Source organism: Salvelinus namaycush, chromosome 39, assembly GCF_016432855.1.
Source record: "Salvelinus namaycush isolate Seneca chromosome 39, SaNama_1.0, whole genome shotgun sequence".
In the NCBI taxonomy this organism is placed as follows: Eukaryota; Metazoa; Chordata; class Actinopteri; order Salmoniformes; family Salmonidae; genus Salvelinus; species Salvelinus namaycush.
In genome coordinates, this window is record NC_052345.1 from 17,237,966 (window position 1) to 17,250,123 (window position 12,158).

The following is a 12,158-nucleotide window of genomic DNA, read 5'->3' on the forward strand; positions in this document are numbered from 1 at the left end:
CTTCCCTCTCTGGTTTTACTCAAAGTACAGTAGAAGTAGTGATTCTCCATCAGACCTTGTTCACCTTCGCCATACAGCACGTTCTCCATCTTGGTCAACATATAAGCCGATATCTCCCCGGTAACCCAAATAGGACTTCTGTCAACTGTATAACTTGTCAGATAATATGATGCCATAAGCGGGGAGATTGAAAGTGAAAGGTTGTCCTCTCTTTATTATGACTGTGGTTTAATCATACTGCCAGAGAGCAGAATGTTTATTACAAGTATTTTTTATCAATTTGATTCTTTTTTTTCATCGTCCACCTCACACTCAACACTGTTGTACTGTCAATAAAGACACAGAGATCAAGTTTGTATTTTTTATTTTGAATGGAAAGGAACCAGGAAGCTAATGGAGCCCCTGCAGAATTACAGAATGTACATAATGCAGTGAAAAGGGGGGTAATAAAGGGATGATGAAGCTAAAGGAGAAAGAAAAGAGAATAGTGTGTATAGCCTCTAAACATGGTTTGATGGCATTGAGACCATCAGATATGGAGAGCCAGTTTGAACGTAATGTAGCTGATGAATAATGCAGAGATGATATAAGCTAATCCTGATTTTGCTGTTAATAGTGCACCAGGCACATATACGCTACTGGTCGAAAGTTTTAGAACACCTACTCATTCAAGGGTTTTTCTTTATTTTTACAATTTTCTACATTGTAGAATAATAGTGAAGACATTAAAACTATGAAATAACACATCTGGAATCATGTAGTAACCAAAAAAGTGTTAAACAAATCAAAATATGTAATATTTCAGATTCTTCAGATAGCCACCCTTTGCCTTGATGACAGCTTTGCACACTCTTGGCATTCTCTCAACCAGCTTCACCAACAGTCTTGAAGGAGTTTCCACATATGCTGAGCACTTGTTGGCTGCTTTTCCTTCACTCTGTGGTCCGACTCATCCCAAACCGGCAGGTAGGTAGCCTAGTGGTGGCAGGTAGCGGCAGGTAGCCTAGTGGTTAGAGCGAATCCCCGAGCAGACAAGGTAAAAATCTGTCGTTCTGCCCCTGAACAAGGCAGTTAACCCACTGTTCCTAGGCCGTCATTGAAAATAAGAATTTGTTCTTAACTGACTTGCCTAGTTAGATAAAGGTTTTAAAAAAACACATCTCAATTTGGTTGAGGTCAAGGGAATGTGGAGGCCAGGTCATCTGATGCAGCACTCCATCACTCTCCTTCTTGGTAAAATAGCCCTTACACAGCCTGGAGGTGTGTTGGGTCATTGTCCTGTTGAAAAACAAATGATAGTCCCACTAGGCCCAAACCAGATGGGATGGCATTTCGCTGCAGAATGATGTGGTAGCCATGCTGGTTAAGTGTACCTTGAATTCTAAATAAATCACAGACAGTGTCACCAGCAAAGCACCCCAATTTGTAAGTCGCTCTGGATAAGAGCGTCTGCTAAATGACTTAAATGTAATGTAAATGTAATTTGGGCTGAAATTTATGAGGCTGGTAACTCTAATGAACTTATCCTCTGCAGCGGAGGTAACTCTGGGTCTTCCATTCCTGTGGCGGTCCTCATGAGAGCTAGGTTCATCATAGCGCTTGATGGTTTTTGCGACTGCACTTGAAGAAAAGTTCAAAGTTCTTGAAATTTTCTGTACTGACTGAACTTCATGTAATGAAGGACTGTCATTTCTCTTTGCTTATTTGAGCGGTTCTTATCATAATTGAGAGATTGCCAAGAGTGTGCAAGGCTGTCATCAAGGCAAAGGGTGGCTATTTGAAAATATATAGATTTGATTAACACTTTTTTGGTTACTACATGATTCCATATGTGTTATTTCATAGTGTTGATGTCTACACTATTATTCTACAATGTAGAACATAGTAAAAATAAAGAAAACCCCTTGAATGAGTAGGTGTTGTAAAACTTTTGACCGGTAGTGTACCTGTACAAGAATACTGCTCTTTGGAAATTGAGTAAATCACTGGAAATGTAAAATGTATATTTAAAACAAGTTTTGTATCAGATTGCATATGCATACAAAGTATACAGAGACATAGCCAGATGCAAGCTGTTTGGTTTTGGATTCTTGGTTTTGTCCCAAATGGCACCCTATTCCCTATATAGTGCACTACTTTTGACCAGAGCCCTATGGGCCCTGCCATAAGTAGTTTGCTATGTAGGGAATAGGGTATCGTTAGGAATGTGACAGTGATTAAGGAAATACCCTGTTAGAAAAAAATCTTAGGTGTTAAATGTGACTAACTTTAAAATACATCTTGTTTCATATACAGTTGTGAAGTCGGAAGTTTACATACACCTTAGCCAAATACATTTAAACTCAGTTTTTCACAATTCCTGACATTTAATCCTAGTAAAAATTCCCTGTCTTAGGTCAGCTAGGATCGCCACTTTATTTTAAGAATGTGAAATGTCAGAATAATAGTAGAGAGAATGATTTATTTCAGCTTTTATTTCTTTCATCACATTCCCAGTGGGTCAGAAGTTTACATACACTCAATTAGTATTTGATAGCATTACCTTTAAATTGTTTAACTTGGGTCAAACATTTCGGATAGCCTTCCACAAGCTTCCCAGAATAAGTTGGGTGAATTTTGGCCCATTCCTCCTGACAGAGCTGGTGTAACTGAGTCAGGTTTGTAGGCCTCCTTGCTCGCAAACGCTTTTTCAGTTCTGCCCAGACATTTTCTATAGGAATGAGGTCAGGGCTTTGTGATGGCCACTCCAATACCTTGACTTTGTTGTCCTTACGCCATTTTGCCACAACTTTGGAAGTATGCTTGGGGTCATTGTCCATTTGGAAGACCCATTTGCGACCAAGCTTTAACTTCCTGACTGATGTCTTGAGATGTTGATTCAATATATCCACATAATTTCCCTTCCTCATGATGCCATCGATTTTGTGAAGTGCACCAGTCCCTCTTGCAGCAAAGCACCCCCACAACATGAAGCTGCCACCCCCGTGCGTCACGGGTGGGATGGTGTTCTTCGGCTTGCAAGCGTCTCCCTTTTTCCTCCAAACATAACGATGGTCATTATGGCCAAACAGTTCAATTTTTTTTTCATCAGACCAGAGGACATTCCTCCTAAAAGCATGATCTTTGTCCCCATGTGCAGTTGCAAACCATAGTCTGGCTTTTTTATGGCGGTTTTGGAGCAGTGGCTTCTTCCTTGCTGAGCGGCCTTTCAGGTTATGTCGATATAGGACTCGTTTTACTGTGGATATAGATACTTTTGTACCTGTTTCTTCCAGCATCTTCACATGGTCCTTTGCTGTTGTTTTGGGATTGATTGGCACTTTTCGCACCAAAGTACGTTCATCTCTAGGAAACAAAACGCGTCTCCTTCCTGAGCGTGGTCCCATGGTGTTTATACTTGCATACTATTGTTTGTACAGATGAACACGGTACCTTCAGGCGTTTGGAAATTGCTCCCAAGGATGAAGAAGACTTGTGGAGGTCTACAATTATTTTTCTGAGGTCTTGGCTGATTTCTTTTGATTTTCCCATGATGTCAAGCAAAGAGGCACTGAGTTTGAAGGTAGGCCTTGAAATACATCCACAGGTACACCTCCAATTGACTCAAATTATGTCAATTAGCCTATCAGAAGCTTCTCAAGCTATTTAAAGCTTTAAACAACTTGGTGTATGTTAACGTCTGACCCACTGGAATTGTGATACAGTGAATTATAAGTGAAATAATCTGTCTGTAAACAATTGTTGGAAAAATGACTTGTGTCATCCTAACCAACTTGCCAAAACTATAGTATGTTAACAAGAAATTTCTTGTGGTTGAAAAACAAGTTTAATGATTCCAAACTAAGTGTATGTAAACTTCCGACTTCAACTGTACATTATATATTTAAGCTACAGTATTTATGCCATAGTAAGACCTCATAGTTCCATCTTAGTACATTTAAAGTCAATTATCAATTTAGAGGACACAACTATTGTCGATGTTCAATGTTGCGACTGATGTTAGTAATTGTTATTTATGAACAATATTGTGTTTTTTCTTGTTCAGTAGTCTCATTGACAGCCTAGAAGTTTCTACCCACAGTGTTCAACATGATAAATATAAGATTAGCTATATAAAGGGGGGGGGGAAAGGGAATAGCAAAAAAGGAGAAGGGTATTGGGATGGAGAAACGTGTGGCTAAATTTTAAAACATCTGATAGTGTTATGGTTGTTCCACAGGCAACATTTCTACATTGGATCTCCATAAATTACATATGGCATGTTTCCACTTGATAACTTTGTTCAGTTTAAAGGATAAGTAATATATTTTGAGGAGAAATCCAAGCGTTAAAATTGCCAAACAAATTTGAGTGTTTCTTCAGATTAGAACAGTCTTCTCAATATTTGTTTCATTCTATTTGTGTTAACACTGTATATATTTAATCATGTACATGGACTGAAATCACTTTTATATAGACTATTACATGTGTAAGTTGTAACCATCTGGATGTTCTACTCATTTGTAGCCATGGTAAGACATAGAACCATTCATCTACGCAGTATGTCTGTATTGCCTGTGGTTATAGCTGCTTTGCCTCTTGCATCGCATATTCAGAATGTGAGCTTTTGCATTTGTTGTAATACGCATAATATATTTCAAGTCAGAGAAGAAGTCGTATTTTTTTTTTTTTTACAAAGAGTAATTTTCATGATGTTCAATGTGCAATCTACTGTATTATATCTCTGTTGAAAATAAAGAAAAACTGCTGTATTTGATGAAGTACCTCAAGGCGGAACTTCTTGCCTCCTCTTAAAATAAATGTATCCACTTTATACTACACTACATCAGGAGACCGATTATCTCAAATCAAATTTTATTTGTCACATACTTCGTAAACAACAGGTGTAGACTAACAGTTAATGCTTACTTACGGGCCCTTCCCAACAATGCAGAGAGAGAAAAAATATAAATAATAGAGGAATAAATACAAAGAGTAACGATATGTGTAACGATTATCTTTGATGTGCTACACATCGTCTCCCTGTAGTTCAGCGGTTCCCAGCCAGCGGTACTAGGACCCCTGGTGGTACTTGGCCTATCCACAGGGGTACTTGAACTCAGACCATAGGCCTTCTGGTAAAATGCACATGAGGGGGTACTTCAGGGGTACTCCGGCAAAGCAAACTTCAGTAACCAAAAAGGTAGGCAACCACTGGTCTAGAAGTACAGTATATTTTGTACACTGCATGGCCAATGTTCTTTACTAGTATAGTAATTGATGAAGAATTCCCTTTCGACTATTGAGACATACCCCTTTTTAAGGGTATTGAGATGTGCCAATTTTACACTTAAGATGCAGCCCCATTTTAAGAGTATTGAGATGCATCCATTTTAAGAGTATTGAGATGCATCCATTTTAAGAGTATTAAAATGCATCCATTTTAAGAGTATTAAAATGCACCCCTCATTAAGAGGATTGAGATGTATCCATTTTAAGAGTATTAAGGTGCAGCCCTCATTAAGTGTTGAGATATACCCCTCATTACGAGTTTTGAAATGTGCCCTTTTTAAATAGTATTGCGATGCACTCTTTTTAACACATATGGGGGCCACTTCAGACCCGGGAGACGCGTACTTAAATGGAACTTAATTCCCTTTTCATGCACATTTCTCTTCATGCGTTCTCTGACCTTGAATTTAGGCATGAGGTAATGCACACAGCAAAATCAATGGTGTACATTCAACTCTGCAAGTGTAAAATGTACACTATTTTCAGTGAACAAATGAGTCTCACTGTACTGGTGTTAAAAAAATAATAATTAAGTGTTAAATATTTAACTCTGTTGCAGTGTTCCCCATTTCACCCTTAATGTGTTCAAAGGAACTTGATTGTGGTGTTTGCATAGCTCTAGAGTAATATGCAACACCTACAGTGTAAAACATAACATTTGGTTTAGAGTACACTGGACTCACTCTGCTTAGTGCTGACGCTGTTACACTTTCTCAGTGTAAGACATGAACACATGTAATGTTGCAGTAAATATTTGTTGGGGTGTTTTATCACTTTAAAGCCTCATTTGCATATTTCCCAGGGTGCCTTTTCTTTTTGAGTAAATTGTAGAGTTAACACCCATAACTGTATTTGTTAGTGACAGAGACATGGTCGTTGAACTCTTTCCTTTTAAAGGCCTCTGAATTTCCCCAAGTGAGTTCCTGGGTGAATGTTATCATTAAAATGATACTCTATGATAATACATTACATATATCATAAGGTCTTACTTATTGGCCTAGTTGATGATCTAGTTTTGTCCGAACACAGTGGTGTCACAACTTGCCGTGATCAGAAGTCCCATAGGGAGGCGCACAATTGGCCCAGCGTCGTCCGGGTTTGGCCAGCAGGGCTTTCCTCGGTTCATTGCGCTCTAGCGACTCCTTGTGACGGGTCGGGTGCCTGCAGGCTGACCTCGTCGTTAGGTGAACAGTGTTTCCTCTGACACATTGGTGCGGCTGGCTTCCGGGTTAAGCAGGTGGGTGTTAAGAAGCGCGGTTTGGCGGGTCATGTTTTGGGGGACACACGACTCGACCTTCGCCTCCCGAGCCCGTTGGGGAGTTGCAGCGATGAGACAAGATCGAAATTGGTGAGAAAAATGGGGTAAGATACTAAACACTTTTTTTTTACTGTATGTTATTTATCTTTGTATAGTTAATCGATCAATGTACATGCAAAAACACAGATGTTAACAACAATCCTAAAAAGATTAATAACCCTGCAGTAGAGCATGCTGGGAAATATAATAATGGATGTGGTTTTGATAGGATTGTTTTACTCGCTACAATGGAAAACAATAATTCTGGTTATTAACACCAGCACTGGGGCTTATTTTACCCCACTTAGTGTTAATTTCACATGTACACAGTGAATTTAACTCCTGAATCAACACCAGAAATGTTACATTGAAATGTCAGCTTTATTGAGAGTATTGAGATGCACCCTTTAAGGATGATTGCAGTTACCACCCCTCTGTCATCAATTCAGTTTGCGTCCCAAATGGCACTTTATTCCCTACATAGTGCACTACCTTTGACCAGAGCAGGTCAGAAGTAGTGCACTATGTAGGGAATAAAGTGTAATTTGGGATATGGCCTGTGTGAATAAACAAAGCGATCCAAATGATGACTTCAGTACAGACATGCAGAAGATGGGGAGCTGTGGCACTGTGCCTCTGTACTACACTGCCATCTAGTGTTGGTTATAGAAATGCACAAGTCAGAGCTGCATTCTATACTTACCATGTTAAACAACAAAAAAAACAGTCTCAACAAAGACATTAAAGTATTTGTCCGGAACATATCAACTGTGGACCACGGAGGAAAAAACATTAATCTTGGGTGAAATAACCTTTCAACTGAGTGATTATTATAATGAGATCTTTTTACACAGAAAAGTTTTATGTCTCTCAGCTGAGTCCCAGTCTTCATCTGGGACGCCTCAGTCCTCGCCTCTGGGTGACAGGGGAACAGAACAGAAGGTCAGAGGATACTCACACTAAACTCTGATGTTGAAACATGTTTAGCATAAACCTGATATGAATACACAAACACACACACACACACAAAAAATCCCCCACAGTAATCATCAATGTGACAACGACGTCAGGACCCTATACACACCTGTCAGCTTCACCGTAGGGACATCGTGGCCCTCTGTCAGCGCCACCGTGGGGACATTGTGGCCCTCTGTCTGCGCCACCGTGGGGACATTGTGGCCCTCTGTCAGCGCCACCGTGGGGACATCGTGGCCCTCTGTCAGCGCCACCGTGGGGACATCGTGGCCCTCTGTCAGCGCCACCGTGGGGACATTGTGGCCCTCTGTCAGCGCCACCGTGGGGACATTGTGGCCCTCTGTCAGCGCCACCGTGGGGACATCGTGGCCCTCTGTCAGCGCCACCGTGGGGACATCGTGGCCCTCTGTCAGCGCCACCGTGGGGACATTGTGGCCCTCTGTCAGCTGGCTGCCCATCTGGTATAGATGGTGATCAGTTTTCTGTTTACTTTCTCAACATCACCAGGAGGCACAGGTGAGCTGACAGGTCTCAGAACAGTCTACCGAGGTGAGCTAACAGGTCTGCCGAGGGAATGAGAAGGAGGGGGGGATCAGGGAAGATAGGGAGAGAGAGGGATGGCTAAAGGAGAGGGCGGATGCATTATTCAACTCTACTTCGCCCTATGGAGTTGGAGCCATGGGACTCAAGCCAGCTGTTGATCAGGAATGCTGAGATATAGGCCTCCCGTGCGGCGCAGAGTTCTAAGGCACTGCATCGCAGTGCTAGAGAGGTTACTAGAGACCCGGGTTCATTCCCGGGCTGTGCCACAACCGGACTTGGCTGGGAGTCCCATAGGACGGCGCACAATTGGCCCAGTGTCGTCCGGTTTAGGGGAGGGTTTGGCCGGGGGGGGATTTACTTGGCTCATGGCGCTCTAGCGACTCCTTGTGGCGAGCTGGGTGCCTGCAGGCTGACCCCGGTCGCCAGTTGAACAGTGTTTCCTCTGACAAATTGGTGCGGCTGGCTTCCGGGTTAAGCTGGCGGGTGTTCAGGAGCGAGGTTAGGCCGGTCATGTTTCTGAGGACGCATGACTCCACCTTCGCCTCTCCTGGTCCCGTTGAGGAGTTGCAGCGATGAGACAAGATAAATAAGGTTGAGATAGACCTCAGGACTATTATGATTACTATGGCCCCGGATGCCTTCTTCCTCAGCCTTACATAACCACACTGTACGTGAAGACCCTGAGACTATATGTTACAGGCTAACTAAAGCTACATACTTGAATGTAAGAACTTCCAGCAATGGGCCCATGGTGAAAGAGGGTAAGGTTGATTAACCATCAAGCTCTCAACATATTTGTTTACATCCCTGTCAGTGATCAATTTGAAGTAAATATGAACCTGTCATATTTATGTGGTAAAGAAGACTGCCACTAAGGGGGCAGTACACCAACATTTGAAGTAGTTCATTTTACTGGCAAAAAAGTGATTCAATTGACTTAAAAAGGTGATCCTGAGAGACATTGACCAAAAACATGCCTTTGTCTTCATCATTTACTTACCCCACAGCCTCCATTTGCATCGCTTCTAGTGAAACAATATCATAACAAGTTGCACATATAGAATATTGGAGGATATTGTAGGAATTTTGGTATTTATACAACAGCGGTGGTCATTGCCGTTTAAGATGAGGGAGGACAAAACATTTTTTTCATGAGCAAGGCCTTATTTCTATTACAGCATATTAGAGGACTGTCATTCATATTACATTCACCCAGTTCAATGTAAGAGCGATAGGTTTAGGCTACTATATGATAATCGAATTTCCCCTATACCCATCATGAGGTTGCTACAACCTAGCCTATGAATGAAAGTTTACGACGTACAGTAGGTGCACACAGTTCGAGCTAACATTTTTAGGTGACGGGCAGTAACACATGGACAGACAGTGACACATTTAATACTGCCTTGCACACTCTTGCCTGCATCTAGCTGATCTCGGGTGTAATCATTAGTCCAACAGTTGCAAACGAGAGTTTCTATTTGATAAATTCAGGTATGTTTATCCCTATTTCGTTCTGTTTGCTTCCGTTTAAGAAGCGTTTTTCAACAGAATTGGCGGAATGAATACACCCCTGATCACACGTAAACACAGTTCACTTTCATAGCAGCCATGTTGTATTCCTTCTTGCATCTATGCGCTCTCCTCCTCTCACCTTTTCCCTTCACTTGTGGACTTCAATACACAACACATCCGCTGTATGTCACCAGGTGAAAAAAAACTTTCCAAGCCAAACCATATCATAACCGCTACACACAGCCTACATCATTGTCACCATATTAGCTAAAGTAACATCATAGTCAACATAGCTAAGAGAACTAACGCATTAGTAAACCCACTACAATTGTGCAGTAACATTACAGTGTAAGCAGTTTAGCTCGGGCCCTGGTAATAAATTAGTAAAACCAAAAGCTTACCTTGACTTGGAAGAGTTCCAGTGTTGTATTGGATAGTCATAGACAGCTAGCTAACATAGCATCCCTCTCTTGCTTCTCCTTCATTTTGGAAGAAATATATTTGTTCAAAACTGTTCAACTATTGTCTTTCTCTCTCTGAGTCAACTACGACACATTTTATTCACTGCAGTGCTAGCTAGCTGTACCTTATGCTTTCAGTACTAGATTCATTCTCTGATCCTTTGATTGGGTGGACAACATGTCAGTTCATGCTGCAAGAGCTCTGATAGGTTGGAGGACGTCCTCTGGAAGTTGTCATAATTACTGTGTAAGTCTATGGAAGAGGATGAGAACCATGAGCCTCCTAGGTTTTATATTGAAGTCAATGTACCCAGAGGAGGACGGAAGCTAGCTGTCCTCCGGCTGCACCAAGTTGCTACCTTACAGAGTGCTGTTGAGGCTACTGTAGACATTCATTTTTATGAAATTGACTGAGGGGGGTAGTCTCCTTCCTCCTCTGAGGAGCCTCCACTGTTATGTAACATTTTCAGTAGAATAACTATTTTTCAGATAATACACACAAACGGCACTATGTGTACAGTACATTCAGAGGGTGGCAGGTCTTTGTTTTACAGTTCTACCAAGTATTCATACCACTGAGACTTTTATGAGCTGTTTGACTCCAACTAAGCACACAGTATATCGGCAATTTTGTTCATTATGGGAAACGCTAATATAGACTGACCAGGTTAATCCAGGTGAAAGCCCTGATCGCTTATTGTCACTTGTTAAAATGACCCCATGTCTCTCGCGGGGCTCAGTTGCTAGAACACGGCACTTGCAACTCCAGGGTTGTGGGTTTGATTCCCACGGAGGACCAGAAGGTGTTTTTTAAAGTCCATAATGATACAGAAATCCTAAACAATTATAAAGATTTGTTAAGAACAGGTTGCTTGACAAAGTTGTGAAAAATTTGAAGAATTGAATAAACTACCTTTGGGCTATGATTTATTTTATTTAAATACACCAGTCGGTAGGTTAAGTGTATTATGAAGTGACTCACTGAAAAATTTAAATGGTGCGTACATAACAATTGACTAATTTGGGAATTGTGAAATGATAGACTGCCTCATTTCATTATTCCAAAACAGTCCAAAGGAAATGACAACATCAACCAAATAGCACTCACTAATGATATAAACGATAGTACTCCTAATCCGCACAGACACACACTTTGTGCCACAGAATGAAATGGCACAAACCACAGCTACAAAATAATAATGTTGTATCAGGTTAGCTGTTCCCTCTCATCCCTTGGGAGCTTGGATGAAAACGGTTTGATCTGTTTCGTTTGTTTTTCTATTCCTCTGTTTCATTTTGTTCTCTTATTAGAGAGAGAGAGAGAGAGAGAGAGAGAGAGAGAGAGAGAGAGAGAGAGAGAGAGAGAGAGAGAGAGAGAGAGAGAGAGAGAGAGAGAGAGAGAGAGAGAGAGAGAGAGAGAGAGAGAGAGAGAGAGAGAGAGAGAGAGAGAGAGAGAGAGAGAGAGAGAGAGAGAGAGAGAGAGAGAGAGAGAGAGAGAGAGAGAGAGAGAGAGAGAGAGAGAGAGATCATAATAGTTTCAGAGTACTGCCCTGTCGCCAACATGACGCACATCAGAACAAGCGCAAATGATATCGCTCTCCAAATCGCCTGGGTGAATCATGAGCCTGTGTATCCTTAGCTGAAATGCACAGAGAGACTTCTATTGGTCGAGCGATGCCTCCTGCTTTGTTAGAACATTGGAATACAATTCATGTCCTGCGTCTTTGATAAAATAATTTATAAGGTTTAAGATAAATGATTAAATAATAGTACCCGGAAACTTAACCATTAGGGATTAGAGGTTATGTAGCATGGATAAGGAGTAATTCAAAATATTAAACATAGGTCCAACTAGGTTGGACTGGGGAAGAGAGGAATGTATTTGTGTGCCGAAAGAAAACACAGAGGATCTTTAAACTATGGTTGAACCGACCCGGCTATAACTCTGGGAAGATAAGACAGGACAGGGAGTACCCCTCCAGGTTTCCTTTATCTGGGGGGGACTGGAACTGTCAGCTGGGTAGTGAGAAACTGTGGTGAGAATTCTGGAGAAGAAGATGGCTCTCCTAATGTTAGTGTGCATGTGTGTGCGTAAG